This window comes from Lissotriton helveticus, chromosome 5_1 (assembly GCF_964261635.1).
Source record: "Lissotriton helveticus chromosome 5_1, aLisHel1.1, whole genome shotgun sequence".
NCBI lineage: Eukaryota > Metazoa > Chordata > Amphibia > Caudata > Salamandridae > Lissotriton > Lissotriton helveticus.
In genome coordinates this window covers 66,744,341-66,771,056 of record NC_136065.1, presented here as the reverse complement: position 1 = coordinate 66,771,056, position 26,716 = coordinate 66,744,341, and the positions used below count along the sequence as shown (strand labels likewise).

At 44.7% G+C, this 26,716-nt stretch overlaps 1 long non-coding RNA gene across 1 annotated transcript; it reads left to right on the top strand.

The window, feature by feature from the left end:
- The first annotated feature begins 1,212 nt into the window (after positions 1-1,212).
- LOC144752954 (uncharacterized) lies at positions 1,213-24,719 on the top strand. Its single transcript, XR_013594152.1, has 4 exons — positions 1,213-1,341; positions 11,178-11,228; positions 19,089-19,225; positions 23,966-24,719. It is a non-coding gene; the product is annotated as an uncharacterized LOC144752954 (long non-coding RNA).
- Positions 24,720-26,716: the final 1,997 nt, after the last annotated feature.

Sequence of the window (26,716 nt, the reverse complement as noted above, 5' to 3'; positions counted from 1 at the left end):
AAAGACAAGGCCCCTCCTGGGTTGAGGCGGTCTTTTCTCTGGATCTAGTATCCGTCTGGGATGGCGGTGCTGATGTCAGGGGCGGAGGATGCGTTGGTCCAGGTCCCTGTAAAGAAGGCGATAGAGAGTTGAGTATGTTCCACATTTCCATGGCGTGTTTGTGTATGGAGCGTACGTTGAGGAGATGGAGCACTGCGCCTTTACAGCTGAGAGTGAGTTGAGGGGACACTGGGCCCTCACAGCTGAGAGTGAGAGAGAGAACACTGGACCCTCACAGCTGAGAGTGACAAGAGGGGGCACTGTGCAGCCACAGCTGGGACTGAGGTGAGGGGACATCGGTCCCTTACAGTTTAGAGTGAGCAGCAGGGAGACTGAGCACTCACAGCTTTTTGGGGTCTCTGAAACTTCACAGCAAAGAGCAAAGAGTGAGGTGATACTGAACCCTCACAGCTAAGAGTGAAGTGAGAGGGCACTAACTTCCCACAGCAGAAAATGAGTGGAGGGGACACTGAGCCCCACAGGAGAGACTGCGTTAAGGGGACACTGAGCCCCCAGATGAGAGTGAGTCAATGGAACACTGAGCCTCACAGGAGAGACTGCGTTAAGGTGACACTGAGCCCCCAGATGAGAGTGAGTCAAGGGGACACTGAGCCCCCAGATGAGAGTGAGTCAATGGAACACTGAGCCTCGCAGGAGAGACTGCGTTAAGGGGACACTGAGCCCCCAGAGGAGAGTGAGTCAAGGGGACACTGAGCCTCACAGGAGAGACTGCGTTAAGGAGATTGACGAGACGAGACACTGAATGCTCACAGCTGAGAGTGCTGACGGCGCCATCGAAGACAGCACGTGCAGCGTTGCCCACAGACCTGTTCTTGACCCTGCTGACTGCCAGGTAAGGCCTGGGTCAGTGGATTCGTCACTGGCCTGGAAGCAGTGAGGTGAGCATTAGCCTGAGATACTGAGGGACACTCCCATCCCAATAAAAGTCTAATTAAAGTTCATGGGTAAGCACTTAGTTCATCACAGCTTCAGCAGTATCTAAGACAAATTTACCCAGGAATGTGCAGGCAGCACTGGCGCAGTGACAGAGAGTGACAAGAGCAGACAACTACTCGATGACCAGTCCATGAAACGTGAGGAACACCCACTTTACTGTCCACGGACAGGTATAAAGGCTGCGGTGTGCAAGGGAAGGACACAACCTCATTCTAAGGTACCCAGGCGCACTGTGTGACCTGAGACATCTCGAAACAAAACTCAGCATGGCACCAGCATGGATGGGACCCCGCTGCACACTCAGGCTCCTGGCACTATTCATGGTCGTGTACCTCCAAACAGCAGGTAAGAGACTTCAAAGATGGAGGAGGTTAAGGGACGCAAAAACTAGCAGTCAGAAGAGTAAAGCCCTTGAGGATAGTGAATGAACTGAGAAGAACAGCCTTAGACTGACTGTCTGATGGTGAGAGCCCGATGGGGTCAGATATATTGACTGTAGAGCAGCAAGAGTGTTGTGAAGTCAGAACTACTAAGGGCCTTATAATGAGGCATCTGCTGCACTTTTGCATCACTACATGTCACTTTTAGGATGCACGGTGATGCAATGTGTCACAGCATATTTTCAAGAGCACACAAATCCACTTTAAGTGGCTTTTAATGGCCTTGTAAATATCTGCCCCTTTCACGTGGGACACTGCATGAAAGTGGATTTCCATGGGTGTTGCTGTGTGTGTTTCCATGCAGCACCCATGGAATCTGAAGCATTTCCAGATTTACGAGGAATCGTAAGCCTGAGAATGCATCAGATTCTGCCACCACCACTGGGGTGGTATTAGGGAGGTGCAACATGGATAAATGCCCTTATCGCTCCGAGTTTTTCCACTTTCTATGTGTGCTTCATTCTGCCAGAGACAGTGTGACAGATAGAGTTCTCTGGAGTTTGATATACAAGGTATTTGACAGTGATAGATATACTCAGTGTGCAAAAGTGAGAGCTCTCTTGAGAATGGTTTACAAGCTGTGTGACAGTCAGAGTGCTGCAATGTCACACCTACTCAGTGTGTGACAGCGAGAGCTCTCCAGAGTTGGATATACTGACTGCGGGACAGTGAGAGCCCTGCAGTGTTAGATATACTCAGTGTGTGATATTGAGAGTGCTGCAGTGTTAGATATGCTCAGTGTGACAGTGAGAGTGGTCCGGTGTTAGATATACTCAGTGTGTGGAAGTGAGCGCTCTCTTAGGTTTCATACACGAAGAGTGTGACAGTGAGAGTGATCCGGTGTTAGATATACTCAGTGTGTGACAGTGAGCGCTCTCTGAGGTTTCATACACAAAGAGTGTGACAGTGAGAGTGATCTGGTGTTAGATATACTCAGTGTGTGACAGTGAGCACTCTTTGAGGTTTCATACACAAGCAGTGTGACAGTGAGAGTGATCCGATGTTAGATATACTCAGTGTGGGACAGCGAGAGCTCTCCAGAGTTGGATATACTGACTGCGGGACTGTGAGAGCCCTGCAGTGTTAGAGATACTCAGTGTGTGCCCGTGAACACTCTCTGAGGTTTCATACACAAGCAGTGTGACAGTGAGAGTGATCCGGTGTTAGATATACTCAGTGTGTGACAGTGAGCACTCTTTGAGGTTTTATACACAAAGAGTGTGACAGTGAGAGTGATCCGGTGTTAGATATACTCAGTGTGTGACAGTGAGCACTCTCTGAGGTTTCATGCACAAAGAGTGTGACAGTGAGAGTGATCCGGTGTTACATATACTCAGTGTCTGACAGTGAGCGCTCTCTGAGGTTTCATACACAAACAGTGTGACAGTGAGAGTGATCCGGTGTTAGATATACTCAGTGTGTGACAGTGAGCACTCTCTGAGGTTTCAAACACAAACAGTGTGACAGTGAGAGTGATCCGGTGTTAGATATACTCAGTGTGTGACAGTGAGCGCTCTCTGAGGTTTCATACACAAACAGTGTGACAGTGAGAGCGATCCGGTGTTAGATATACTCAGTGTGTGACAGTGAGCCCTCTCTGAGGTTTCATACACAAAGAGTGTGACAGTGAGTGTGATCCGGTGTTAGATATACTCAGTGTGTGACAGTGAGCGCTCTCTGAGGTTTCATACACGAAGAGTGTGACAGTGAGAGCGATCCGGTGTTAGATATACTCAGTGTGTGACAGTGAGCACTCTCTGAGGTTTCATACACAAACAGTGTGACAGTGAGAGTGATCCGGTGTTAGATATACTCAGTGTGTGACAGTGAGCCCTCTCTGAGGTTTCATACACAAAGAGTGTGACAGTGAGAGTGATCCGGTGTTACATATACTCAGTGTCTGACAGTGAGCGCTCTCTGAGGTTTCATACACAAACAGTGTGACAGTGAGAGTGATCCGGTGTTAGATATACTCAGTGTGTGACAGTGAGCACTCTCTGAGGTTTCAAACACAAACAGTGTGACAGTGAGAGTGATCCGGTGTTAGATATACTCAGTGTGTGACAGTGAGCGCTCTCTGAGGTTTCATACACAAACAGTGTGACAGTGAGAGCGATCCGGTGTTAGATATACTCAGTGTGTGACAGTGAGCGCTCTCTGAGGTTTCATACACAAAGAGTGTGACAGTGAGAGCGATCCGGTGTTAGATATACTCAGTGTGTGACAGTGAGCGCTCTCTGAGGTTTCATACACAAAGAGTGTGACAGTGAGAGTGATCCAGTGTTAGATATACTCAGTGTGTGATAGTGATTGCTCTCCAGAATTAGATATACTGACTTTGAGACGGTTAGAGTGCTGCAGTGTTAGATATACTGAGCATGCAGTGGTAAGACCTCGCCAGAGTTCGATATACAAATTGTGTGATAGTGAAAGCGCTGTAGGAATAGATATACTCAGTGTGTGACAGCGAGCACTCTGGAGTTTGATAGACAAGCAGTGTGACAGTGAGAGTGATCCGGTGTTAGATATACTCAGTGTGTGACAGTGAGCGCTCTCTGAGGTTTCATACACAAACAGTGTGACAGTGAGAGTGATCCGGTGTTAGATATACTCAGTGTGTGACAGTGAGCGCTCTCTGAGGTTTCATACACAAACAGTGTGACAGTGAGAGTGATCCGGTGTTAGATATACTCAGTGTGTGACAGTGAGCACTCTCTGAGGTTTCATACACAAAGAGTGTGACAGTGAGAGCGATCCGGTGTTAGATATACTCAGTGTGTGACAGTGAGCGCTCTCTGAGGTTTCATACACAAAGAGTGTGACAGTGAGAGTGATCCGGTGTTACATATATTCAGTGTCTGACAGTGAGCGCTCTCTGAGGTTTCATACACAAACAGTGTGAGAGTGAGAGTGATCCGGTGTTAGATATACTCAGTGTGTGACAGTGAGCCCTCTCTGAGGTTTCATACACAAAGAGTGTGACAGTGAGTGTGATCCGGTGTTAGATATACTCAGTGTGGGACAGTGAGCTCTCTCTGAGGTTTCATGCACAAAGAGTGTGACAGTGAGAGTGATCCGGTGTTAGATATACTCAGTGTGGGACAGTGAGCTCTCTCTGAGGTTTCATACACAAAGAGTGTGACAGTGAGAGCGATCCGGTGTTAGATATACTCAGTGTCTGACAGTGAGCGCTCTCTGAGGTTTCATACACAAAGAGTGTGACAGTGAGAGCGATCCGGTGTTAGATATACTCAGTGTCTGACAGTGAGCGCTCTCTGAGGTTTCATACACAAACAGTGTGACAGTGAGAGCGATCCGGTGTTAGATATACTCAGTGTGTGACAGTGAGCCCTCTCTGAGGTTTCATACACAAAGAGTGTGACAGTGAGTGTGATCCGGTGTTAGATATACTCAGTGTGTGACAGTGAGCGCTCTCTGAGGTTTCATACACAAAGAGTGTGACAGTGAGAGCGATCCGGTGTTAGATATACTCAGTGTGTGACAGTGAGCGCTCTCTGAGGTTTCATACACAAAGAGTGTGACAGTGAGAGTGATCCGGTGTTAGATATACTCAGTGTGTGACAATGAGCGCTCTCTGAGGTTTCATACACAAAGAGTGTGACAGTGAGAGCGATCCGGTGTTAGATATACTCAGTGTGTGACAGTGAGCGCTCTCTGAGGTTTCATACACAAAGAGTGTGACAGTGAGAGTGAGCCGGTGTTAGATATACTCAGTGTGTGACAGTGAGCGCTCTCTGAGGTTTCATACACAAAGAGTGTGACAGTGAGAGTGATCCAGTGTTAGATATACTCAGTGTGTGATAGTGATTGCTCTCCAGAATTGGATATACTGACTTTGAGACGGTTAGAGTGCTGCAGTGTTAGATATACTGAGCATGCAGTGGTAAGACCTCGCCAGAGTTCGATATACAAATTGTGTGATAGTGAAAGCGCTGTAGGAATAGATATACTCAGTGTGTGACAGCGAGCACTCTGGAGTTTGATAGACAAACAGTGTGACAGTGAGAGTGATCCGGTGTTAGATATACTCAGTGTGTGACAGTGAGCGCTCTCTGAGGTTTCATACACAAACAGTGTGACAGTGAGAGTGATCCGGTGTTAGATATACTCAGTGTGTGACAGTGAGCGCTCTCTGAGGTTTCATACACAAAGAGTGTGAAAGTGAGAGTGATCCGGTGTTAAATATACTCAGTGTGTGACAGTGAGCGCTCTCTGAGGTTTCATACTCAAAGAGTGTGACAGTGAGAGTGATCCGGTGTTAGATATACTCAGTGTGTGACAGTGAGCGCTCCCTGAGGTTTCATACACAAAGAGTGTGACAGTGAGAGTGATCCGATGTTAGACATACTCAGTGTGTGACAGTGAGCACTCTCTGAGGTTTCATACACAAACAGTGTGACAGTGAGAGTGATCCGGTGTTAGATATACTCAGTGTGTGACAGTGAGCACTCTCTGAGGTTTCATACACAAACAGTGTGACAGTGAGAGTGATCCGGTGTTAGATATACTCAGTGTGTGACAGTGAGCACTCTCTGAGGTTTCATACACAAACAGTGTGACAGTGAGAGTGATCCGGTATTAGATATACTCAGTGTGTGACAGTGAGCACTCTCTGAGGTTTCATACACCAACAGTGTGACAGTGAGAGTGATCCGGTGTTAGATATACTCAGTGTGACAGTGAGAGTGATCCGGTGTTAGATATACTCAGTGTGCCAGTGAGAGTGATCCGGTGTTAGATATACTCAGTGTGTGGCAGTGAGCGCTCTCTGAGGTTTCATACACAAACAGTGTGACAGTGAGAGTGATCCGGTATTAGATATACTCAGTGTGTGACAGTGAGCGCTCTCTGAGGTTTCATGCACAAAAACAGTGTGACAGTGAGAGTGATCCGGTGTTAGATATACTCAGTGTGTGACAGTGAGCGCTCTCTGAGGTTTCATGCACCAAAACAGTGTGACAGTGAGAGTGATCCGGTGTTAGATATACTCAGTGTGTGACAGTGAGCGCTCTCTGAGGTTTCATACACAAACAGTGTGACAGTGAGAGTGATCCGGTGTTAGATATACTCAGTGTGTGACAGTGAGCTCTCTCTGAGGTTTCATGCACAAAGAGTGTGACAGTGAGTGTGATCCGGTGTTAGATATACTCAGTGTGGGACAGTGAGCTCTCTCTGAAGTTTCATGCACAAAGAGTGTGACAGTGAGAGTGATCCGGTGTTAGATATACTCAGTGTGTGACAGTGAGCGCTCTCTGAGGTTTCATGCACAAAAACAGTGTGACAGTGAGAGTGATCCGGTGTTAGATATACTCAGTGTGTGACAGTGAGCACTCTCTGAGGTTTCATACTCAGTGTGTGACAGTGAGCGCTCTCTGAGGTTTCATACACAGAGTGTGACAGTGAGAGTGATCGGGTGTTAGATATACTCAGTGTGTGACAGTGAGCGCTCTCTGAGGTTTCATACACAAAGAGTGTGACAGTGAGTGTGATCCGGTGTTAGATATACTCAGTGTGGGACAGTGAGCTCTCTCTGAGGTTTCATGCACAAAGAGTGTGACAGTGAGAGTGATCCGGTGTTAGATATACTCAGTGTGTGACAGTGAGCGCTCTCTGAGGTTTCATACACAAAGAGTGTGACAGTGAGAGCGATCCGGTGTTAGATATACTCAGTGTGTGACAGTGAGCGCTCTCTGAGGTTTCATACACAAAGAGTGTGACAGTGAGAGCGATCCGGTGTTAGATATACTCAGTGTGTGACAGTGAGCGCTCCCTGAGGTTTCATACACAAAGAGTGTGACAGTGAGAGTGATCCGGTGTTAGATATACTCAGTGTGTGACAGTGAGCGCTCTCTGAGGTTTCATACACAAAGAGTGTGACAGTGAGAGCGATCCGGTGTTAGATATACTCAGTGTGTGACAGTAAGCGCTCTCTGAGGTTTCATACACAAAGAGTGTGACAGTGAGAGTGAGCCGGTGTTAGATATACTCAGTGTGTGACAGTGAGCGCTCTCTGAGGTTTCATACACAAAGAGTGTGACAGTGAGAGTGATCCAGTGTTAGATATACTCAGTGTGTGATAGTGATTGCTCTCCAGAATTGGATATACTGACTTTGAGACGGTTAGAGTGCTGCAGTGTTAGATATACTGAGCATGCAGTGGTAAGACCTCGCCAGAGTTCGATATACAAATTGTGTGATAGTGAAAGCGCTGTAGGAATAGATATACTCAGTGTGTGACAGCGAGCACTCTGGAGTTTGATAGACAAGCAGTGTGACAGTGAGAGTGATCCGGTGTTAGATATACTCAGTGTGTGACAGTGAGCGCTCTCTGAGGTTTCATACACAAACAATGTGACAGTGAGAGTGATCCGGTGTTAGATATACTCAGTGTGTGACAGTGAGCGCTCTCTGAGGTTTCATACACAAACAGTGTGACAGTGAGAGTGATCCGGTGTTAGATATACTCAGTGTGTGACAGTGAGCACTCTCTGAGGTTTCATGCACAAAGAGTGTGACAGTGAGAGTGATCCGGTGTTACATATACTCAGTGTCTGACAGTGAGCGCTCTCTGAGGTTTCATACACAAACAGTGTGAGAGTGAGAGTGATCCGGTGTTAGATATACTCAGTGTGTGACAGTGAGCCCTCTCTGAGGTTTCATACACAAAGAGTGTGACAGTGAGAGTGATCCGGTGTTAGATATACTCAGTGTGGGACAGTGAGCTCTCTCTGAGGTTTCATGCACAAAGAGTGTGACAGTGAGAGCGATCCGGTGTTAGATATACTCAGTGTGTGACAGTGAGCGCATTCCGAGGTTTCATACACAAAGAGTGTGACAGTGAGAGCGATCCGGTGTTAGATATACTCAGTGTCTGACAGTGAGCGCTCTCTGAGGTTTCGTACACAAACAGTGTGACAGTGAGAGCGATCCGGTGTTAGATATACTCAGTGTGTGATAGTGATTGCTCTCCAGAATTGGATATACTGACTTTGAGATGGTTAGAGTGCTGCAGTGTTAGATATACTCAGCATGCAGTGGTAAGACCTCGCCAGAGTTCGATATACAAATTGTGTGATAGTGAAAGCGCTGTAGGAATAGATATACTCAGTGTGTGACAGCGAGCACTCTGGAGTTTGATAGACAAACAGTGTGACAGTGAGAGTGATCCGGTGTTAGATATACTCAGTGTGTGACAGTGAGCGCTCTCTGAGGTTTCATACACAAACAGTGTGACAGTGAGAGTGATCCGGTGTTAGATATACTCAGTGTGTGACAGTGAGCGCTCTCTGAGGTTTCATACACAAAGAGTGTGAAAGTGAGAGTGATCCGGTGTTAAATATACTCAGTGTGTGACAGTGAGCGCTCTCTGAGGTTTCATACTCAAAGAGTGTGACAGTGAGAGTGATCCGGTGTTAGATATACTCAGTGTGTGACAGTGAGCGCTCCCTGAGGTTTCATACACAAAGAGTGTGACAGTGAGAGTGATCCGGTGTTAGATATACTCAGTGTGTGACAGTGAGCACTCTCTGAGGTTTCATACACAAACAGTGTGACAGTGAGAGTGATCCGGTGTTAGATATACTCAGTGTGTGACAGTGAGCTCTCTCTGAGGTTTCATGCACAAAGAGTGTGACAGTGAGTGTGATCCGGTGTTAGATATACTCAGTGTGGGACAGTGAGCTCTCTCTGAGGTTTCATGCACAAAGAGTGTGACAGTGAGTGTGATCCGGTGTTAGATATACTCAGTGTGGGACAGTGAGCTCTCTCTGAGGTTTCATGCACAAAGAGTGTGACAGTGAGAGTGATCCGGTGTTAGATATACTCAGTGTGTGACAGTGAGCGCTCTCTGAGGTTTCATACACAAAGAGTGTGACAGTGAGAGCGATCCGGTGTTAGATATACTCAGTGTGTGACAGTGAGCGCTCCCTGAGGTTTCATACACAAAGAGTGTGACAGTGAGAGTGATCCGGTGTTAGATATACTCAGTGTGTGACAGTGAGCACTCTCTGAGGTTTCATACACAAACATTGTGACAGTGAGAGTGATCCGGTGTTAGATATACTCAGTGTGTGACAGTGAGCGCTCTCTGAGGTTTCATACACAGAGTGTGACAGTGAGAGTGATCGGGTGTTAGATATACTCAGTGTGTGACAGTGAGCACTCTCTGAGGTTTCATACACAAACAGTGTGACAGTGAGAGTGATCCGGTATTAGATATACTCAGTGTGTGACAGTGAGCACTCTCTGAGGTTTCATACACCAACAGTGTGACAGTGAGAGTGATCCGGTGTTAGATATACTCAGTGTGACAGTGAGAGTGATCCGGTGTTAGATATACTCAGTGTGCCAGTGAGAGTGATCCGGTGTTAGATATACTCAGTGTGTGGCAGTGAGCGCTCTCTGAGGTTTCATACACAAACAGTGTGACAGTGAGAGTGATCCGGTATTAGATATACTCAGTGTGTGACAGTGAGCGCTCTCTGAGGTTTCATGCACAAAAACAGTGTGACAGTGAGAGTGATCCGGTGTTAGATATACTCAGTGTGTGACAGTGAGCGCTCTCTGAGGTTTCATACACAGAGTGTGACAGTGAGAGTGATCGGGTGTTAGATATACTCAGTGTGTGACAGTGAGCGCTCTCTGAGGTTTCATACACAAAGAGTGTGACAGTGAGAGTGATCCGGTGTTAGATATACTCACTGTGTGACAGTGAGCACTCTTTGAGGTTTCATACACAAAGAGTGTGACAGTGAGAGTGATCCAATGTTAGACATACTCAGTGTGTGACACTGAGCACTCTCTGAGGTTTCATACACAAACAGTGTGACAGTGAGAGTGATCCGGTGTTAGATATATTGACTGCATGACAGTAAAAGCGCTCTGATGTCAGCAGTACAGCAAGTGTGAGGACTTCCTGTTGGTGCTGGGCTTGTGGTTGTGGACAGGCGTTAGGGTTACAGGTTGGAGAGACTGGGAGACGGGGAAGTGTAGCATTGGGGTGAGGGTTTGGAGTTTCATCTGAGTGAAAGTCTATAGTTTATACGTCTTTTGTGGGGATAGTGTCATGCTCAAGGCTAGGGTAGAGTAGTGAAAGTTTAGCGTTAGGTTTGTGGTTGTTAATGGATCACGGCTACAGGACTGGTTGTTGTTGAAGTAAGGGTCAGGTTGGAGGCAGAGTTATGGTTGGGATCAGTAGCACAGTCTGACTGAGGGTTCAGGCAGACCTTGGGTTTGGTGGGGGTTAGGGTTATAAGTGGTGTCCAGCTGAGATGTTCACTCACATGAACGATGATTGGTTTTTGTCAGTAGTTGACTTGGGCTTATTGGTTTTGTGATAGTGAGTGTAAAACTCCTACATGCAGCCCAGAAAGAGTGGTCATGACTGGAGTCACGGGAACATTTGGATGCAGGGTTTGGGTAAATGTTGGGTTTACGGTTAGCTTTCACTGGTCTTGTTCCTCTTCTTCGGAATGGATCTAAGAGAACCATCGGCATTAGGTGTTAGGGTTTGGTGTCGGTCGTTATGGTTTCACTATGGATGAAGACTGTAGGGTAGGGGTGAGACTTTGAATAAGCTGGTCATGCACTTTTAGGGTGCAGTCTGGATTTAAGGTTAATGTTGGGTCCTGTGACGCACATACAGTATGTATGTGAAACAGAGAGAATGTGAGAACCACCCATGCAAATGTTACTAATAAACTTTCTCTTCCTCTGTTACAGATTGCCAGATTACTCTTCCACCCATTACTTTATTTCCTCCCAGCTCTACAGGTACAGTAGCAGCCTTCAGCCATGCCCTATGTCTCCCTATTGCTGCTTGTGTGTCTATGTGTGAATATGTATGTGTGTGTACGTGTATATTTGTATATGTGTATATGTCTACATATATGAGCATAAGTATAGTATGTATAAATGGGTTTCTGTTCAAATAAATCCTAGAAATTCACTGAAAAATCAAAGGTTAAAATAATGTTATAGTGAGGAATTGTAGTTATAATTTACTTTACGTGAAAAAAAAATTAGAAATTCACTGAGAAAAGCAAAGGTTAAAGGGAAGTTATAGTTAGGTTAAAATGCCAGTTTAAAAATAAAATTTTTAAACTAAAAAACAACTGAAATCCACCAGTTATAGTTATCTCAAGTAAATACTGATGCAGTAAAGTAACTATAACTCGTGCCCCGACCCGGCACAGTGTTATCGTCAATGATGACGTTTCAGGTGTTGCAGCGATGCTATCGATGATGTCATAAAGCATCTCATGAGTGATTTAGCAGGGGATGGAGCCCGTTATAGTTACTTTCCTGCAAGAATTCCTGTGTCCTGAAATGGCAGCTGCAACTTATCTCTTCATGCTGTGGCCAACCAATCAGAGCTTGAGCTCCGGCCGGACTCATAGGAGCCTCCTGTTCACTGGTCGACAGGTAAAAAAAAAACTCACCCAATCAGATGCTCCAATTTTCAATTTGCGGGACCACTGGAATCTCTCGAGATTCTAGCGAACCCAACAGTCCAGATATACAAATATTTTTTAACTGTAATTTCTCAAAATTGAATAAACAGATTCACACAAAATCACAAAAAGCTTGCTTTATGCACCATTGTCTAGCTTCCTGTTAAATTTAGTGTAATTACGTTCAGACATTTTTTCACATTCTAAAAAGTCTGTGAAAAATGCATGGGGATTTGGGGTTTTGGGATCCCTCCTTTTTATCCGCCACCGCTTAATGAATCACCCTGAAACTGTCCGTGAAGATCCTAAGTAAAAAAACAAGCACTTTTTTGGGGAAAGTTTTGTTAAGATTTGTCCAACGGCGCCAAAGCTATGAGCAATTCATTAAAGCATTTCCTATAGAACCACAATCCTAACTATAACTACCCAGTGTAAATATGAGGTATATATGCAGCTTTGCCAAGTGTAACACACTATTTACTGCCACTGTTGAGGGTCATGACTCACAAGAGATAAAGCCTTGAGTGGGATCAGGTGCCCGCCTCTACCTGGCCTCTCTCCACTCTGCTCACACATGGTTTACACCACAGTTTGTTTCATGCCGTAGTTTATTTCATGTTTATTTGTGCATTAAAACATGATTGAGGTTGCAGATGGCTAAAGTTCTGCAGTAAGTGAAAATCACATTGAGAGGTCTTGTGACAGTTAGAAGAGTGATCTCCTTGTGTGAGGTAATTGTTACATACAACATTTGAGGCAATAAACAGTGTTTTCTCATGTATTTGTTGCTCTACTAGAAGGTGAACTTTGCTCTGTGTTAAAACATGTGTGCATTTTTTAGCACAGTTTCTCTAAATAATGTTTTATTGGGACACATTTATTTTCACTGACATGACATAAATGTATATATGACATGATCGATTGCTTTATTGATGACAAGATGATGTCAAATCTCAGAAATATTTTCCCATATTTCATGGATATGACATTATTCCTGTGAAATATGATTTTTATCCAATTAGAGATGAATCATAATTTCTTGCCATTACTAATTAATCTCTAAGCAGCAGTATCCATACAAACCAAAGCAGCCTGAAACCACTCCCCCAAACGTCACCATCCACCTTTTCCAATCACCATGCTGTTATGGAAAGGAATCAAACCCTGAACCATCTAACTGCAGTCAGTGCCCATTGTTAGCAGCTGTATCTCGCAGGGAACCGTTCCAACAATCTTTGGATTTGAGATGGAATGTGTTTTTAACAAACTAAAGCATGGCCTTACATGAGCTAAAGATTTTAATCCTTATCACCAAATAGTATAATACTGTATTTTATTTACTCTTTATATAAAGAGTTGTCTGTTTAAAAAAGAAACTCAGGATAAGTTCACTGAGCCAACATGTAATAATAAAAGTACATCATGGGTTAGGTGTGAGCTGGTTCCACCTTGCCAGCTCAGAGCTCAGCATTGTGCTGCATGGTAGCTCCACAACACCCAAGGACTATAAAAGAGTATATTACATGGCACCATTATGGATGTGTGTGAATAGGTCTCTTGCATTGCCGGTCGCGTGCTCTTGAGGTCCTGCTGTCTTTTTGTATCGCTTTGTGGTCCCACGGAGTGTCCTCTGCTTTCATATTCTCATGCATGGGCTGTTGATCCAGCATTGGCCATCGTTTGGCCCCAGACACCTATCAATCAAGAGCAGGCGATTGGTCTTTTCTTTATTCAGCCCCTGATTGGTGGAACTGTAGCCCCACCAGCTGTCTTATTCAATCACATTCTTCGTTCATTGCATCCTTAACAACCGGGCTCTTCTCATTGGCTGGTTTGTTTTTGCTGAACTGTGGTATTGGGTCACTTCTGGCAAGCACCAAGATACCTTATAAGGAGTCACTATGTTAATTTTAAATAGAGCCAAGACCTGTTGGCTTTGCCAGTGCTTGTTCTTTAACAGCCCAGTTTGCCCAATTTCCATTCATTGCACACTTCTTTGAAATGGTATCCTGGACAGTGTCCTTTCTTTGACCTTCTTTGAGGAGTAAAGTTGGGTTCAAACTATTATTCCAAAGAATACCACGAAAAAGTGTAAAGACCGCTTTACAGGGGGTTGGGGACGGGTACTAATACTTTATATTTTACAAAAAGAGAAGAAAGGGCCCACATTAAAAACAGGACATTACACACTGCGCACTCCGCTGCGGGTGTTTCACCCATACACCCCCCACCCCAAGAGGGCGCCATGCAATGGTCTCTGCGCCGGAAGGCTCCCAACTCTTGGGTTTTTGTTGGGGGCAGTGTTAATAGAACTCAGCAGCCTGGAACTCACAGAACAGGATACTGACCCTACAGGTGTGCCTTTTCTGGGTATTGCCCGGTGAGCCGCACACACTCATCCTGTAGAAGTTGGCTGAGGGGTTAAATAGGTGGGCAAAGCCGCTGATGCTGACTGTGATCTTGTAAACTTGAACCCATGGAGGACAACTGTTATGTGGGCAGGATTATTACTACTTACTCCTCCTCTCTAAGAGCAGCATTAATATTATTACTACCTAAGTGTGCCAAAGAGCTGCATTAAGGGCTCTAAAGTCAGTATTAATAAGATTACTGCCCACAAGTCTCTAAAAGCAGCATTACTTATCATACTGACCCTGTGTGTCCATAAGAAGCATTAATATTAATACTAATCCTGTGTGTCCATAAGAAGCATTAATATTAATACTATACCTGTGTGTCCAAAAGCAGCGTTAATATTCATATTATAATAATAATAATCCACATACTATCCATGTGTGTCTATAATCAGCAGCATTAATATTAATACTATCTATGTGTGTCCAAAGCAGCATTAATATTAATACTATACCTGTGTGTCCACAGGCAGCATTAATATTAATGCTATCCATGTGTGTCCGTGAGCAGCATTAATATTAATGCTATCTATGTGTGTCCGTGAGCAGCATTAATATTAATACAATCCATGTGTGTCCGTGAGCAGCATTAATATTATTGCTATCCATGTGTGTCCGTGAGCAGCATTAATATTAATGCTATCCGTGTGTGTCCACAGGAAGCATTAATATTAATGCTATCCATGTGTGTCCGTGAGCAGCATTAATATTAATGCTATCCATGTGTGTCCGTGAGCAGCATTAATATTAATGCTATCCATGTGTGTCCGTGAGCAGCATTAATATTATTGCTATCCATGTGTGTCCGTGAGCAGCATTAATATTAATGCTATCCGTGTGTGTCCACAGGAAGCATTAATATTAATGCTATCCATGTGTGTCCGTGAGCAGCATTAATATTAATGCTATCCATGTGTGTCCGTGAGAAGCAGTAATATTAATACTATCCATGTGTGTCCGTGAGCAGCATTAATATTAATACTATCCCTGAGTGTTCGTGAGCAGCATTAATATTAATACTATCCATGTGTGTCCATGAGCAGCATTAATATTAATACTATCCCTGTGTGTTCGTGAGCAGCATTAATATTAATACTATCCATGTGTGTCCATGAGCAGCATTAATATTAATGCTATCCATGTGTGTCCGTGAGCAACATTAATATTAATGCTATCCATGTGTGTCCGTGAGCAGCATTAATAATAATGCTATCCATGTGTGTCCGTGAAATGCTATCCATGTGTGTCCGTGAGCAGCATTATTATTAATACTATCCTTGTGTGTCCGTGAACAGCATTAATATTAATACTATCCATGTGTATCCGTGAGCAGCATTTATATTAATGCTATCCATGTGTGTCCGTGAACAGCATTAATATTAATGCTATCCATGTGTGTCCATGAGCAGCATTAATATTAATACTATCCATTTGTGTCCATGAGCAGCATTAATATTAATACTATCCTTGTGTGTCCGTGAGCAGCATTAATATTAATGCTATCCATGTGTGTCCGTGAGCAGCATTAATATTAATACTATCCCTGTGTGTTCGTGAGCAGCATTAATATTAATACTATCCATGTGTGTCCATGAGAAGCATTAATATTAATGCTATCCATGTGTGTCCATGAAAAGCATTAATAATAATGCTATCCATGTGTGTTCGTGAGCAGCATTAATATTAATGCTATCCATGTGTGTCCGTGAGCAGCATTAATATTAATACTATCCTTGTGTGTCGGTGAGCAGCATTAATATTAATGCTATCCATGTGTGTCCATGAGAAGCATTAATATTAATGCTATCCATGTGTGTCCGTGAGCAGCATTAACCTTAATGCTATCCATGTGTGTCCGTGAGCAGCATTAATATTAATGCTATCCATGTGTGTCCGTGAGCAGCATTAATATTAATGCTATCCATGTGTGTCAGTGAGCAGTATTAATATTAATGCTATCCATGTGTGTCCGTGAGCAGCATTAATATTAATACTATCCTTGTGTGTCCGTGAACAGCATTAATATTAAAACTATCCATGTGTGTCCGTGAGCAGCATTAATATTAATGCTATCCATGTGTGTCCGTGAGCAGCATTAATATTAATGCTATCCGTGTGTGTCCGTGAGAAGCATTAATATTAATGCTATCCATGTGTGTCAGTGAGCAGTATTAATATTAATGCTATCCATGTGTGTCCGTGAGCAGCATTAATATTAATACTATCCCTGTGTGTCCGTGAGCAGCATTAACCTTAATGCTATCCATGTGTGTCCGTGAGCAGCATTAATATTAATACTATCCATGCGTGTCCGTGAGAAGCATTAATATTAATACTATCCATGTGTGTCCGTGAGCAGCATTAACCTTAATGCTATCCATGTGTGTTCGTGAGCAGCATTAATATTAATGCTATTAATGTGTGTCCGTGAGCAGCATTAATATTAATACTATCCCTGTGTGTCCGTGAGCAGCATTAACCTTAATGCTATCCATGTGTGTCCGTGAGCAGCATTAATATTAATACTATCCATGCGTGTCTGTGAGAAGCATTAATATTAATACTATCCATGTGTGTCCGTGAGCAGCATTAACCTTAATGCTATCCATGTGTGTTCGTGAGCAGCATTAATATTAATGCTATCCATGTGTGTCCGTGAGCAGCATTAATATTAATACTATCCATGTGTGTCCGTGAGCAGCATTAATATGAATACTATCCATGTGTGTCCGTGAGCAGCATTAATATTAATGCTATCCATGTGTGTCCAAGAGCAGCATTAATATTAATACTATCCATGTGTGTCCGTGAGCAGCATTAATATTAATACTATCCATGCGTGTCCGTGAGAAGCATTAATATTAATACTATCCATGTGTGTCCGTGAGCAGCATTAACCTTAATGCTATCCATGTGTGTTCGTGAGCAGCATTAATATTAATGCTATTAATGTGTGTCCGTGAGCAGCATTAATATTAATACTATCCCTGTGTGTCCGTGAGCAGCATTAACCTTAATGCTATCCATGTGTGTCCGTGAGCAGCATTAATATTAATACTATCCATGCGTGTCTGTGAGAAGCATTAATATTAATACTATCCATGTGTGTCCGTGAGCAGCATTAACCTTAATGCTATCCATGTGTGTTCGTGAGCAGCATTAATATTAATGCTATCCATGTGTGTCCGTGAGCAGCATTAATATTAATACTATCCATGTGTGTCCGTGAGCAGCATTAATATTAATACTATCCATGTGTGTCCGTGAGCAGCATTAATATTAATGCTATCCATGTGTGTCCAAGAGCAGCATTAATATTAATACTATCCATGTGTGTCCGTGAGCAGCATTAATATTAATACTATCCATGTGTGTCCGTGAGCAGCATTAATATTAATGCTATCCATGTGTGTCCGTGAGAAGCATTCATATTAATAATATCCATGCGTGTCGTGAGAAGCAAAAATATTAATACTATCCATGTGTGTCTGTGAGAAGGATTAATATTAATACTATCCATGCGTGTCTGTGAGAAGCATTAATATTAATGCTATCCTTGTGTGTCCGTGAGCAGCATTAATATTAATACTATCCATGTGTGTCCGTGAGCAGCATTAATATTAATGCTATCCATGTGTGTCCGTGAGCAGCATTAATATTAATGCTATCCATGTGTGTCCAAGAGCAGCATTAATATTAATACTATCCATGTGTGTCCGTGAGCAGCATTAATATTAATACTATCCTTGTGTGTCCGTGAACAGCATTAATATTAATACTATCCATGTGTGTCCGTGAGCAGCATTAATATTAATACTATCCTTGTGTTTTCGTGAGAAGCATTAATATTAATACTATCCATGTGTGTCCGTGAGCAGCATTAACCTTAATGCTATCCATGTGTGTCCGTGAGCAGCATTAATATTAATGCTATCCATGTGTGTCCGTGAGCAGCATTAACCTTAATGCTATCCATGGGTGTCCGTGAGCAGCATTAATATTAATACTATCCATGCGTGTCGTGAGAAGTATAAATATTAATACTATCCATGTGTGTCCGTGAGCAGCATTAACCTTAATGCTATCCATGTGTGTTCGTGAGCAGCGCAGCATTAATAATAATGCTATCCATGTGTGTCCGTGAGCAGCATTAATATTAATACTATCCATGTGTGTCCGTGAGCAGCATTAATATTAATGCTATCCATGTGTGCCCGTGAGCAGCATTAATATTAATGCTATCCATGTGTGTCCGTGAAATGCTATCCATGTGTGTCCGTGAGCAGCATTAATATTAATACTATCCTTGTGTGTCCGTGAACAGCATTAATATTAATACTATCCATGTGTGTCCGTGAGAAGCATTCATATTAATACTATCCATGTGTGTCCGTGAGAAGCATTACTATTAATGCTATCCATGTGTATCCGTGAGCAGCATTAATATTAATGCTATCCATGTGTGTCCGTGAGCAGCATTAATATTAATACTATCCATGTGTGTCCGTGAGCAGCATTAATATTAATGCTATCCATGTGTGTCCGTGAGCAGCATTAATATTATTACTACCTAAGTGCCCCAAGGGCCCTGCTATTAAGATTACTTACCACATATCTCTAAAGTCAGCAGTATTATTATGAGTGCCGCGTGCCTCCAGGAATATTTATTATCCAAGTTATTCTATGAGCAGCAGCAATATTATTACTACACTTGAATATTTAAGTCCAGCGTTTGCTAACTCACTTTTTACCCTCGTTCTCCTCAGTGTCACCGACCACTACAACTACAACGACCACCTACACCACCCGGAGGAGGGACAGAGACGACATGAGGGACTATCACATTGCCATGGTCGTGCTGGCTGCCGTGATCCTGGCTGTGGTGCTGACCATGTGCTTCGCGGTGAGTAAAAGTGGTTGGGAGGGGCTAATTCCTACTGCCCTGTGTTTTATTACTTACTGCCCTTCAGGTGAGTACCACTGAAGCTGTGACTGAGGTAATGATCCCTCCGTCCCCCTAGTGTCAGCATTGTTACATATTCTAACTGTATGGCAGTGACAGCGCTGATAGTTCAGATACAGTGACTGTCACAGAGACTGCTGCAGATTTTAAAACACTGTGTTACAGTGGGGTTGGATATACTGACTGACAGTGAGGGCGCTGCGAGGTTAGATATTTTGATTGACAGTGAGGGCGCTGCGAGGTTAGATATATTGACTGACAGCGAGAGGGCTGTGAGGTTAGATATATTGACTGACAGTGAGAGCGCTGCGTGGTTAGATAAGTTGACTGACAGTGAGGGCGCTGCAAGGTTAGATAAATTGTCTGACAGTGAGGGCGCTGTGAGGTTAGATATATTGACTGACAGTAAGGGCACTGCGAGGTTAGATATATTGACGGACAGTGACAGCGCAGCGAGGTTAGATATATTGAGTGACAGTGAGAGAGCAGCGAGGTTAGATATATTGACTGACAGTGAGAGCGCTGTCAGACATATTGACTGACAGTGAGAGCGCAGCGAGGTTAGATATATTGACTGACAGTGAGACCGCTGTCAGCTAGATATATTGACTGACAGTGAGAGCACAGCGAGGTACGATATATTGACTGACAGTGAGAGCGCTGTCAGTTAGATATATTGACTGACAGTGAGAGCGCTGCGAGTTAGATATATTGACTGACAGTGAGAGTGCTGCGAAGTTAGATATATTGACTGACAGTGACAGCGCAGTGAGGTTAGATGTATTGACTGACAGTGAGAGCGCTGCGAGTTTAGATATATTGACTGACATCGAGAGGGCTGTGAGGTTAGATATATTGACTGACAGGGAGAGGGCTGCAAGGTTAGATATATTGACTGACAGTGAGAGCGCTGCGAGTTTAGATATATTGACTGACAGTGAGGGCGCTGCAAGGTTAGATATATTGTCTGACAGTGAGGGTGCTGTGAGGTTAGATATATTGACTGACAGTAAGGGCACTGCGAGGTTAGATATATTGACTGATAGTGAGAGCGCAGCGAGGTTAGATATATTGTGTGACAGTGAGAGCGCAGCGAGGTTAGATATATTGACTGACAGCGAGAGCGCTGTCAGACATATTGACTGACAGTGAGAGCGCAGCGAGGTTAGATATATTGACTGACAGCGAGAGCGCTGCAAGGTTGGATATACTGACTGACAGTGAGGGCGCTGCGAGGTTAGCTATATTGACTCACTGTGAGGGCGCTGCGAGGTTAGATATATTGACTGACAGCGAGAGGGCTGTGAGGTTAGATATATTGACTGACAGTGAGAGGGCTGCGAGGTTAGATATATTGACTGACAGTGAGGGCGCTGCAAGGTTAGATATATTGTCTGACAGTGAGGGCGCTGTAAGGTTAGATATATATTGACTGACAGTAAGGGCACTGCGAGGTTAGATATATTGACTGACAGTGATAGCGCAGCGAGGTTAGATATATTGAGTGACAGTGAGAGCGCAGCGAGGTTAGATATATTGACTGACAGTGAGAGCACTGTCAGACATATTGACTGACAGTGAGAGCGCAACGAGGTTAGATATATTGACTGACAGTGAGAGTGCTGTCAGTTAGATATATTGACTGACAGTGAGAGCACAGCGAGGTTAGATATATTGACTGACAGTGAGAGCGCTGTCAGTTAGATATATTGACTGACAGTGAGAGCGCTGCGAGTTAGATATATTGACTGACAGTGAGAGCGCTGTGAAGTTAGATATATTGACTGACAGAGAGAGGGCTGAGAGGTTAGATATATTGACTGACAGTGAGAGCACTGCGAGGTTAGATATATTGACTGACAGTGAGGGCGCTGCAAGGTTAGATATATTGTCTGACAGTGAGGGTGCTGTGAGGTTAGATATATTGACTGACAGTGAGGGTGCTGTGAGGTTAGATATATTGACTGACAGTAAGGGCACTGCGGGGTTAGATATATTGACTGACAGTGACAGCGCAGCGAGGTTAGGTATATTGAGTGACAGCGAGAGTGCAGCGAGGTTAGATATATTGACTGACAGTGAGAGCACTGTCAGACATATTGACTGACAGTGAGAGCGCAGCGAGGTTAGATATATTGACTACAGTGAGAGCGCTGTCAGTTAGATATATTGACTGACAGTGAGAGCACAGCGAGGTTAGATATATTGACTGACAGTGAGAGTGCTGCGAGGTTAGATATATTGACTGACAGTGAGAGCGCTGCGAGTTAGATATATTGACTGACAGAGTGCTGCGAGGTTAGATATATTGACTGACAGTGAGAGCGCTGTGAAGTTAGATATATTGACTGACAGAGAGAGGGCTGAGAGGTTAGATATATTGACTGACAGTGAGAGCACTGCGAGGTTAGATATATTGACTGACAGTGAGGGCGCTGCAAGGTTAGATATATTGTCTGACAGTGAGGGTGCTGTGAGGTTAGATATATTAACTGACAGTGAGGGTGCTGTGAGGTTAGATATATTGACTGACAGTAAGGGCACTGCGGGGTTAGATATATTGACTGACAGTGACAGCGCAGCGAGGTTAAGTATATTGAGTGACAGCGAGAGTGCAGCGAGGTTAGATATATTGACTGACAGTGAGAGCACTGTCAGACATATTGACTGACAGTGAGAGCGCAGCGAGGTTAGATATATTGACTACAGTGAGAGCGCTGTCAGTTAGATATATTGACTGACAGTGAGAGCACAGCGAGGTTAGATATATTGACTGACAGTGAGAGTGCTGCGAGGTTAGATATATTGACTGACAGTGAGAGCGCTGCGAGTTAGATATATTGACTGACAGAGTGCTGCGAGGTTAGATATATTGACTGACAGAGTGCTGCGAGGTTAGATATATTGACTGACAGTGAGAGCCCATTGAGGTTAGATATATTGACTGACAGTGAGAGCGCTGCGAGGTTAGATATATTGACTGACAGAGTGCTGCGAGGTTAGATATATTGACTGACAGTGAGAGCGCTATGAGTTAGATGTAGACAGTCAGATTGCTGTGGAATTAGTTAGTCTTGCGCCAACTGGTCTCATAGTTCTAACCTGCCTGGGTAGGGTGAGGTTGAGATCAGTCCATTAGTGGAGGGGTGGGGTTGGGAAGGGAGAGGCCATTGGCCTCATTTCAGCAGAGCTCAGGCCACTCACACCAGGTTTAGCCTGTCTAACTGCACTGCCCTGCCCCCGCCCCTGGAGTTAGAGCCACTGTGCAACCACAGGAGTAAGTTTCACCGCTCTGGGCTGACTTTAGATATGAGTCCAGCCCCCTTTGCCCACCCGGGCTTGGAAGGCGAGGCTCTTTGCTTCAACCACAAAGAAGTTCAGTAGATGTACTCATGTTTCGTGACTCTGGTCCTAACTAGAATCAGCGGCAAGGAGCGGCCCCGATGAGGTTACGTAGCACGCTGTACCTTTTGGTGTAAGTGTGACTATAAAGGACATTGTCCCCTCTTTGACCAGGAATCCGGCATCCCTTAAAGTGTAGGAGTGAAGTGAAGTGAAAGCAATTTGTATAGCGCACTACCACTCCAAGCAGCATCTTGGCGCTTCGACTCAAAGGCAAAGATGGTCTAGTTTACTGTTGTCAGCAGATAACAAGGGGTTATACCAATGTTTTGCATACAGAGTCCGCCAGACTATAAATCCATGTTTTAAGGGATTTCCTCAACTTATGTTCGGGCGTAATTGTACGAAGTTGGTGGGGCAATTTATTCCATGCCTTTGCACCAATAACTGCCAGGGATTTTCCTCCTTTTGTGGCCAGTCTGAATTTTGGGACAATCATTAGGTTAGCAGTAGCCGATCTGAGTTCTCGGGTAGGATGATATCGATTGAAGTGTTTATATAGGTACAGTGGACCATATTTGTGGAATGCTCTAAAGGCAATCGTCAGGACCTTGAACAGGACCCATCTGACCTGCAGGACCCATCTGACCTGCAACTGAAACTCAGGTAGTCCTCACATAAGTGTATCTTCTGTTGTTGTTGGTATAAAAACATATCTCAGTGCGATCGCTGTGATGCAGTTAGGGATCCTTGGCCCTGAAGAATGCCCCAGACCCATTAGGGCTACGGATTAGGGCAGAAACATGTTGACCTAATAGAGAGATGGACCGAGCCATTGCAGTCAACCCACCAACTCACGTGGGTTTTTAGATATGCCTGCAGCGCCCTATGAATAAAGGTGTCGCATAGGGGAACTACAAGGCATTTTTTACTTTCTGATCTGGACCCCTCTTTTGTCCAGTAGCTTTTAACTAAGAACTCTCTCCTGACCCAAGTCCAACAGGTGGTCGAGTACGCCCTGGTGGCACTGTCCTACCACGGGGAGAGAGGTCGCCGATGATAAAGCATGTCACAAATATGTCTGCGAGGCCTCCGCCGCCATAAGGATGGACTTCTTTAGACTCTCTAGGCTTTTCTGGACAGTAATTCTGTATTATCTGTTTAGGACGTTGACTTGCTTTCCGAGTTAGGATCAGAGTAATGTACATTAGTACAGCTACCGCACGTCTTTGTGGTTGTGGCATTACTCAAGAGGACGTTGGGTGCTCTTACCTCCTCCTCGCCCCTTTTGTGATAAGAAAGGCTCTTTGCTAACCCTTTTATATCATTCTTTTCCAGAGCTGCTTCAGCAAGTGCAGGTCGCAGGGATGCCAAGACATTAGTCCCAGGTGCTGAACCCTTGAAGATGTGGAGAACAGGTGACCCTCATGGACAGCTCATCCCTTTCCACCCTGTCTGTGCCACTCCTGAAGAGTGACACGGCATTAGGGGTGGGCCAAACTACATTATTTATTTCAAAAGTCAAGCTACATGTATTACCAGAATTATGCTTGGGTGGCAATCTGCATGAAAACTTACACGAGGGGTGGCCTTGGCCAAACCCCAGTGCTAAGTGTGATATTTGTTCAATGCATTTACCTTATCGTTGCCACAAAACATACCGTGAGCGTTGGTAGTGGACACGGGTCACACCAGTCTCACAGGCCCACAACACATTTTCTTCTAGAACTAGTTAAATAGAAATTAATGATACAAAATAAGTGAGAAAATAAGCAGACAAAATAACAGCACACCTCCACCAGACCTGGCTAACCAGCACCTACCCCAACCAAACCAAGACAGAATTTCTGTTGTTCACCAAGAACAAGCAAAAAGCACTGGACACTTGGGTGAGTGACTTGAACCTGGATGGCTTCGAACCCTCAACTCTCATCAACGCCAAGTCTCTCGGCTTCACCCTGGACACTATTCACCCTCTCAAGGCCTGGTAGCTTGACTCACAGTATATTGGCTGATACTGATTCTGTGTTGACCAGAGGTGTTCATGTTATGATTGTTAAATTATTGGTGTTAATAAAGAATCATGAACTTACCCCATGTGCAGTTGTTTTGATCTGTGGCAGATGGGTGGGTCTGTGGTGGACTCCTATGATCTGTAAACATCACAATTGTATAAGACTACTTTCAGCAATGAATACTCTTGGATTCCTACAAGGCTGGCCTACAGGGGACTTTAGTAACATACAGGGGACCTTAGTGACCTACAGGGGACCTTAGTGACCTACAGGGGACTTTAGTGACTTACAGGGGACTTTAGTAACATACAGGGGACCTTAGAGACCTACAGGGGACCTTAGTGACCTACAGGGGACTTTAGTGACTTACAGGGGACTTTAGTAACATACAGGGGACCTTAGTGACCTACAGGGGACCTTAGTGAGCTCCAGGGGACTTTAGTGACCTACAGGGGACTTTAGTAACATACAGGGGACCTTAGTGAGATCCAGGGGCCTTTACTGACTTACAGGGGACTTTAGTGACTTACAGGGGGCTTTAGTGACCTACAGGGGAATTTAGTGACCCACAGGGGACTTTGGTGATAGGACTTCGCCTAGGAATGCCCACCAGACTTGCCTCTAGGGACAGGAGTAAGTCTATCATACTTGTGGAGGCTTGGGCTGAGGGCCATGTGCCTGGTTTTGAGGTTGGAGTACGGTATTTACTCCGTCAGGGCAACTGAATCAAATACTCCATCGCCATGATGGAGTACGCATACTCTATATTTGCAATTGTCCGCCGGTCGTGCGGCCAGCTCAAATCATTGACAGCTTCTGCATTGACTCATTACATTGGAAATCAATGAAACCAGAGCTACAGTTCTCTGGGAGGCTGGGAAGGACAGAGTTCTACCCCGCTAACTGCAGAGTGACCCAGATGCCATCACAATAACACTGCAGCGCGGGAATAGAGGGTATATGTGCCACAGGCCCCTCACAGGATGTTTCGGAGCTGCCGTCAAACCCAGAGGATCTTCAGCAGAGCAGAAACAGTAGGTCAATAATGGAGTAAGCGGGGTAGGGCGGCAGAGCCGCCCAACCCCGCTTACTCCATTATTGACTTTTGACTTGACTATTGACTTTTCTGCAACCACCTCTCGTCAAGGCCCTCAATGGTTGTGCTACCATTCCTTACCCCCAACCCCGCCCAAGGGGCTGCACTGGAGAGGCTTAAGCAAGAGTACTGGAACTGTGGCCGTGACCACAGCACACGCGTGGGGCTCTACAGGTGGAGGGCCTTCCCCAAACAAGCACAGTGTCTCACCACCACCACGGCCACTTGCCTACCTGACAGATTCTTGAAGGCTCCACTTTCCTTTACTCATCTACATTGAAATGATCCCCGGCATACTAAACTTCTCTCCCAAACTCCCCTCACTGAGAGACTAAATCTAGGACACAAAGCTCACTAAAGGGGTTCTAAGTAGGGCGGCCACCCGGCATGGAAGCAAATTCTGCACACGACTGAAAACAATTGAGGACAAAGGGTCAAAAATCGAGACAAAAGATACATTTTAGGAACACATCCAGAGAAAGGCCACACCCACTACTTTATCTGTGCATTTATTTACTGTGTTCTACTCAGCTCTATTTATGCACTATGGTCTTTACATTACTGCCTCTGGGTATGCTACCATCAGGTGGGACATTATGTGGCCGATTACAATGTCGGTCGAAAACTTTCTACCTGACACCATCGCCGAATCAGGACGGACCGAATCCCGGTCGGCGGTTACGCCCAACCGATTACGATGCGACCGAACACTGTTTGTTCGAATTCTCATTGTTTCCTATGGGAGCCCATGTTCCACCTGACAACCGGCTGTAACACGGGCTCCTTTGGGGAAATGGGTGGTGTGCGGTAAACCCTGCACCCTGTCGCAGGCACCCCATGATGCCTGCAAAACAGTGCATGTTGCTACAGTGGGGTCCCTTAGGTACCACCTTGGCCATCAACTGGAGGCCTCAGGATGAAGGGGGCCCTGCTAGGGGCCCCCAAAGTCACTTTCTGACAGCCTTTTCATGTCAGAGA